Source organism: Pteropus vampyrus, unplaced genomic scaffold (genome assembly GCF_000151845.1).
Source record: "Pteropus vampyrus isolate Shadow unplaced genomic scaffold, Pvam_2.0 Scaffold154, whole genome shotgun sequence".
Taxonomy (NCBI): domain Eukaryota; kingdom Metazoa; phylum Chordata; class Mammalia; order Chiroptera; family Pteropodidae; genus Pteropus; species Pteropus vampyrus.
Window position 1 is genome coordinate 885820 of NW_011888935.1, and position 7405 is coordinate 893224.

A 7405-nucleotide genomic window follows, 5' to 3' on the forward strand; every position below is an offset into this window, starting at 1 on the left:
TCTCTGACCCTCTCATATATATGTGGGGTTCCCATACACATGTAGGTAATGAAATTTGATCATTTTCTCCTGCTAATCAGTTTCATGTCCATTTTCTTATTAGACCGGCCAGGAGAACCTGGAAGGCAGAGGAAAATTTCCTCCTCCCCTACGCTTCCTTATTTAAAGTTTTCAACAACGCCCAAAGTACGAGACTAGAAGAAGTGGGACCAAGAAGCCCTCCTCGTCTTCTAGCAACTTAAATGTCCCTACTTAGAGGGGAACCGCTGCCGCCCTTGACCTCCAGCCCTCACCTTCTTCCTTCCTCTTTTCGTTCCCTTCTCAGAGAGCATCTTAAAAAGCCTCTCCCTCTGCTCCCACTGTAATGAGAGGCAATCTGTGTATTTTAAACTCTTCTTCCTCGTCTACGGTAAGCCCAGACTTGAGAGCCTCCTTGGCTCACAGGTGTGCATGCAAGTGTGACCAGGGCCTTTGCTCACGAACTATTATTGCTGGATGAACTTCTATTGAGCACCTATCATGTTCTGAGCACTCTGCTAAGTACCTCCCTATCTGATCTCAGTTAATCCTCAAGTAACTTTGTGGGGCAGGATCTGTTATTATCCCCATTTTACAGATGTTAACATGCAGCTTTAATAAATAAGGCCCTTCACATAGCTTGTGAAAAACTTAGTAAACAGAAGCCTCACTGAAAATGAATTGGGAGATCCTGTGAAGGCATGTGGCTTTCACGCCCTACGTGGGTCACGAAGCACAGCGGGGAGAACTCTGGTTGTGACAGCCCTCCCAATGTCCCTCCTCCCTCTGCAGAAGAGTCCCCACTAGTCTGTTATAGGGGACTTGCACACAGCTCATCATGGTTCTGTGTTCCAGATTGCAGCTCTTCGTGGTTCTCAAATAAACCCTTTATTTATTTATTTATTTATTTACTTACTTACTTACTTACTTACTTACTTACTTACTTACTTACTTACTTATTTATTTATCTATTTATTTATTAGGTGAGACAACCCTTGGTTGACTTCACAGATTGCAAGGACCTTGTCAGTTTACAATCCCTTATTTTTTAAATATTTTATGCCTACAGCACTTGGTCTTCCTAGGTTGTCTCCCATCCAAGTACTAACCAGCTCTGACCCTGCTTAGCTTCCGAGATCAGACGGGATCGGGCTTGTTCAGGGTGGAATGGCCGTAGACCCAAATAAACTCATTTTACTGGAGAAATATCCCACTGATTTTTTGTTTAAGGTCAACAAGCTATTAGATAAAAAAAAATACAAGTTTGTGTATTTGCACAAGCTTGGCTTTTAGCTATGACTGCTTTTCTATGTTAGAACTCTTGGAAATCTTGGATTCTGGATCAATATTTTTTTTTGTGGCAGAATATGCATAAAATTTACCATTTTAACCATTGTTAAGTGTATAATTCGGTGTCATTAATTATATCCACAGTGTTGTGTAACCATCATTACTATCCTTTTCTACAGCATTTTCATCATCCCAAACAGGAAATTTATATTTATTAAACAATAGTTTTCCATTCCCTCTTCCCTGGCCCCTGGTAAACTCTCTTCTACTTTCTGTCTCTATGAATTTGCCTATTCTAAGTACCCCACGTAGATGAGAGTCATACAATATTTATCTTTTTGTTGGACCAATATATTTTTATGGAATGAAAGAATGAATGATTCCATCCTACTGAAGACTTTGAAATACATCTGGCCATTCCTGCCCTGTACTGAAAATTCAAACTTCCTGATTCTCAATATCCGGCTAATCCTTCCAATCCTGCATATTTCTCTGGAATTAGCCGTGGTCTTTTTGATCAGGATACCTGCTGGAATCACCCTGCAGTATTCCAGATCCTGGCACCTTTTGCACACTCTGTCAGGACGCCACCCTATTCTGCACATGCGACATGAATAATGAACATCCACAAGGCACTTCATTCTTTATAAGGTATTTTATTATATATATACACACATACATACAAACATGTTTTCCTCACAATACCCTTATGAGGCAAATAACGTGGTACTTTACAAGCGAGGAAACTAAGAATTAAAGACAGGATATGCCTTACCCACGTGTGATGGCTAGCAATTGCAAGAGCAAGACTCCAGAGACCGTGGGCATCTCTGTATAGCACTTTGCCTCCCCGACAGTCTGTCCCATCCCTCTGTTTTAAAGAAGCTCCACTACCGAGTAGGGCAGAGGAATGCTCGGGAATGGCCCCTGTGTGCATGTGTGTGTGTGTGCGTGTGCACGTGCGTGTGTGTGTCTGCACACATGTGCACACACACTCGGGAAGAGGGAGAATTGAAATGATTTCAGTGTCGCCTTCTTTAGTTTCTGAGTATATATTATTGTTTCCCCTCCGTACGTGCATCTGACTGCCTGTCACCTGTTGTCGTGCTGTGATTTATAAGAAATAAAATACTGGAACTGGTTCCAGCCCAGTGCACACTCTCCTAGAGCTTCTTCCCTGCATCTGTGTCCCCTTTCCTGTCCTGCTGGACTAGGAGGAGAACATAGGGACCTTAAAATCCAGTGCATCCTCTTCCTAGGCCTGTGGCCAGCTCTGAGCAGCCAACTTTTATTTTACTTTATTTTGTGTTTTGGAACGTATTCATTTATTTTGGTATGAGAGTTCAGATTTTACCTCTTTTTTAAAAAAATTTTATTAATTAGAATTAACATTCAATATTATTTTAGTTTCAGGTGTACAGCATAGCGATTACACATTTATATCATCGACAAAGTGACCCCCTGACCAGTCTAGTCCCCGCCTGGCACCAGACGTAGTTATTACCATGTCATAGGCTGCATTCCCTGTGCTGTACTTCACATTTCCGTGCGAATTTGTGCTTAATCCCATTTGAACAGCTAGCTTTTAAATTCCACTCTCTCTTGGCCTTACCCTTAAAATTCCAGAATCAAAGGTGTTATCTAGGATGGCGCATATGGCCCGTGCCTCACTCTGCAAGAGAGAAAGCTTAGAGAAAGGAGAGAGGGAGATGACATTTGTGATCCGGTCACTCTCTCAGTGCCATAAAGCACTGTGCCCTGGGGAGGTCCTTCCTGAGGAAGCCGAAATAAAGGTGAACGCTGTGTGTGGCACATTCTGTAACATTAATTGCCTTTGGCTTCGCCAGCCCATAGGTATAGATGGAGTTGTGTTAATAGCATTTGCCAAATTCCTTTGGCTGAATGGACTTTTGACTCCTCCAGCTTTTCTGAGTCGTCCTGCAAAGACTCCTCCAAATGTTTCTGTCCCCTGACAATATCTTACATGTATGTCCCTGCCAACAAATTTCTTCTCTTCATTGGGTACTAACATCTCACACCTGGCATCTTCCAGCTTACTGGGCATCAGCGCCTTCTGAAGCAGATGACACAGCAGGGCCTTTGAGGTGTCGAAGCGCCACAATGTTCTGCTCCAAAACAGCAGAGAGCATCTCTTCTGTGTTACACTCTTCAGGAGGGCGGGAGCGGAAGCCCAGCTTGTGCTGTGAGGTTGTACAAAAGTAAATGTCTCCTTCAGTTTTCCCTAATGACCCAGTATAAGTCCGATGGATTCCTGGTCAATAAACAAATTTGAATATCAGTATTTGATATTTAAGACTGATATTTGAATATTAATGCTGTTCTTCCTCCTCAAACAAGCAAAGCTCTCGTACTGAGTCAAGCCCGTGCAGTATCTGGCGTCTGCCTTCTGCAGGATGAGTTTCCCCCAAGAGGCTTCTCAGGAAACTGCTCCTGGAGGACTCATCCCACTGTTTGTCCAATGCGCTCAGCCACGTCTAATCTGCAGCTCACCTACTGTACACATGTATTATTTCCACAGTGCTCTTTTTCTCAGCCAAGGCAGTGTTGGTTTTGTCAGGAAGGTGTTCTAGCTGCAGATAACATGATGCCTGACGAATGGCAGCTTCAACAAATAGGATTTCATTTGTGTCTTATAAAAAGCATTCAGACACAGCAGTCCAGGGCCTTTGCAGTGGCTCAAGAAGGCTATCAGGGACCCATGCCTGTCTTCTCCCTCCTTTCCTCCTTCCCTCCCTCCCTCTCTCTCTCCCTCTCTCTGTTTTTGCCCCGACATTCTCAGCCCATCAGCTTTTGTCCTCGTGAGTCTCATGACCACTTATGGCTGCTGCATCTCCCAGCCACAGGTCAGCATTGCATTCAGAAGAAGAAGGAGAAAAGGCCCCCCAGGCGGACTTCCACTTACATCCTTTCCAGCGAAGCTACACGCATTCGCTGGTGTGTGTGTGTTGGGTGGGGTGGGGTATTTAAACTCTCCATTTCCTCCAAGCTTAAAACAGATTCTCCATTATGCATCACAATGACGTATACCGGCGGTATTTGTTAGACAGATTCTCCCCGCAGCAACTGCTCTTGTGGACATTGTTCACTCGTTTGGTGTCCCACCCCCAAAATGGGCCACACATCTTTACATCTCACCTTTCTTTGCATAAAACAGTAACACGAAGGTAACTGATTAAATGGACAGTTTGAGACCTCGAGACTTTTTATGAAGTTTTTCGTTGTCGCTCCTAGAAAGCTACAAAATATTTTAGAGCATTACTTCAACTAGCTGTTTACCGTGCCAGCCTGTCCTCCAGGTCAAGAACGGATGTGACACACCAGTCTTTCGCACAGGGTGTTTTGCAGAGTACCAGTGCCTGCAGATTTCGGAGACACGCATGCGCAGGCCGGCAGTGCTGCCTGTTTTATCCAGCTCCGAGCGCTATGCAGTGCACCCTCCTTCCCACGTTTTTGAATAAAAGAACCTTTGAGGCATCATAGCTATATACATGAAGTGGAACGAGGGTTTTATGGAATAGACTTTGGGAAATGTCAGCCTACTCTATTAATGTTAAACTCGAGCTACGTTTTCCAGCCAAGCTTATCAGATTGAGTTGTCAAGTGTGAAACGTAAATAATATAATACTTATGATGCTGTGTTAGCAGCTTAGCGTGCTTCCAAGTGGTTCCTTTTACCCTTCCCCTTTGAAATGTATTAATACAAGCCAGTTTCCTTTCATGAGAAGATTATAATGTAATTTCTTATTCATATAGATTAAGAAACAGTGTTTTAGTTTTAAGGCATGGCAAAGGTTCTGAAGTAAGGAACGGTTTGGTTTTTTAAAAAAGAAAAAATCACTTTGCACATATTTAAGGAAAGAAAATTAGAACAAAATTAAGCATAGCAGCATATAGGAGATATTAAAGAGAAGAAGTTTTTAAAAGCACTCCGCAACCAGGAAATAACTAGACTGTGGTATTGAGGACACCAATGTAAACTGAAACGAGATTAACAGCCTGGCATACATCCAAGGGGAAAAAATTTAAAAGTACGATTGAATTATAGCTGCTGACGATTTTCCTCAAAGGTAAACAATTTTGAGGAGTCGAATAATTGAACAGAACCCAAGTTCAGATTATGCGCTTCATTAAAATTTGTGGTCAGTGAACAGAACATCCCCAAGTGCCTCTAGCCTGGACTAACTTTGTATCATATACACACACTCAGATGCCGAGTCATAGTGATGAAACACCCAACAGAGACAAGAGCCAAATACGGTCAGCCTCATGATGATGCTGGAGAAGCGGTGGAGGCTGTGGCCTCAAAACCCTCAGTATGGACCCACGGGGGCCAAAGATTGGGCAGAAGAAGTGGCTGCCTTCTGGTAATGCTCTTAGCATTTTGCAATTAATCACAATATAATATTTAACTCCTAGAGGACAGTAGGGTGGAGAATCAGTCAGCCCCATGACACAGTGAAGCATAAGCCTAAATGATTAACCAGAAAATACATGTCTCTAACTCCCCGTCTCAGAAACAGAAGATGCTAAGTGTCATCATATATATATGTAACATACGTGATACATATATGATTCTGTGCAAACTTCTTATTGACTTTTAATAGATATTTTATATCTAGATTCCCCAGAAGAATACAAAATTTTACTTATTATCAGATCTGTTCACTAGTTGCAACAAAATGCAGGTGCTATTTTGTTACTATGATTTTTTTTTTTAAGCCAGAGGCTATTATAGTATAAAACACACATGACCCAATGAGATGAGATTCTTTACCGAAATCCCTTGCTGAGTGTTGTAAGGGTGAGCGTGGAGAGCAGGCGCAGGGTTTTGGGTTTGTACGATTACGTATCTGATGGCTTCCGAAAGAATGAAACCTCAAATACTAGGCTAATATCAAGTTTAAGAATTGCTTCAGTGGTAGAAATTTAAAAATCTAATATTTTATGCGAAAGTTTAAGGAGGAAGAAATTTGAATAAAGAGCGATTAATCCATAGTTTAGGAACAGACCATGAGCTAGGAGCTCTCCTAGAGATGGGAAAGTAACAGCCTTGCAGGAGGAGCATTTGTTTCTTGATCACGTTTGACATTCAGCTCTTGCCAGGTCTATATTTAGAACACGGCAAACTCAGTGCCTAGACGTGAATACAGAGGTAGGTGGAATCTGGCACTCTGAGATTTATGTGTTTGTGCATTTATTTTAGGGGAAAAGAGGGTCTATTACAGATTACCTGTTATCACTCGTGAAGACTTGCCTGTTGAAAACAAGTCTCCGTGTTTGTGTTTTCTCTCTGTATCACAATCTAGTCAAGTGATTGTTCAACCGTCTGTACCAGGCAAATTAAATAAATTTATTGAAATTACTATATTCAGAGAGCTATGCTCCTTTCCAGCACATGGCCAGCCTGTGACTGAAGCTCTGGATTCTTCAAATTAAACAGAGTTGGGGAATTTTGTTTTTCAATGAAAGTGCTTTCATTCTATGCAGGCACAGTTGGAATCCCCAGGGAGAGGAACTTGCTGAGGAACTCGCATGCCTTTTCATTGATGCGATCTCCCTTAACATTTTTTTAATTGGCGTAAAATATGCATAGTGTAAAATCTGCCATCTTAACCACGTTTAAGTGTACAGCTTAGTGGCATAAAGAACATTCACACTGTCGTGCAACCCTCACCACCATCCACCCCACGTTGCAACACTAAAACTCTGTCCCCATGAAACATAACTCTGCACCCCCGCTCCCCCGAACCCCTGGCAATCACCATTCAACTCTCTGCTTCTACCAACTTGGCTACTGTAGGTATTTCATATATGCAGAATCATACAGTCTTTGTCCTCTGTGTCTGGTTTATTTCACTTAGTGTAGTGTCTTTAAGTTTCATCCCTGTCACGGCACGTGTCTGCAATCTCCCATGTTGGTGGCTAAACACAAAAAGCAGCCCGGTCACTTAATATCCATGTCATACTTCATATCAGTTGGCTTCAAAGGGACTCTAGGAAGAAATCAAAAAGAGCAAAGCAGCATTAGTAGTGGGGTAGACTCGGGGTATAATAAATAGGAAGAGACACACAGAAA

General features: G+C 42.4%; 1 long non-coding RNA gene and 1 pseudogene across 1 annotated transcript; one reads left to right on the forward strand and one right to left on the reverse strand.

The window, feature by feature from the left end:
- Positions 1-1078: 1078 nt before the first annotated feature.
- Positions 1079-1197, reverse strand: LOC111745417 (annotated as a pseudogene).
- A 2783-nt stretch (positions 1198-3980) lies between these two features.
- On the forward strand, positions 3981-6694 carry LOC111745405. The gene is made up of 2 exons (XR_002782635.1): positions 3981-4263; positions 5537-6694. It is a non-coding gene; the product is annotated as an uncharacterized LOC111745405 (long non-coding RNA).
- The last annotated feature ends 711 nt before the right edge of the window (positions 6695-7405 follow it).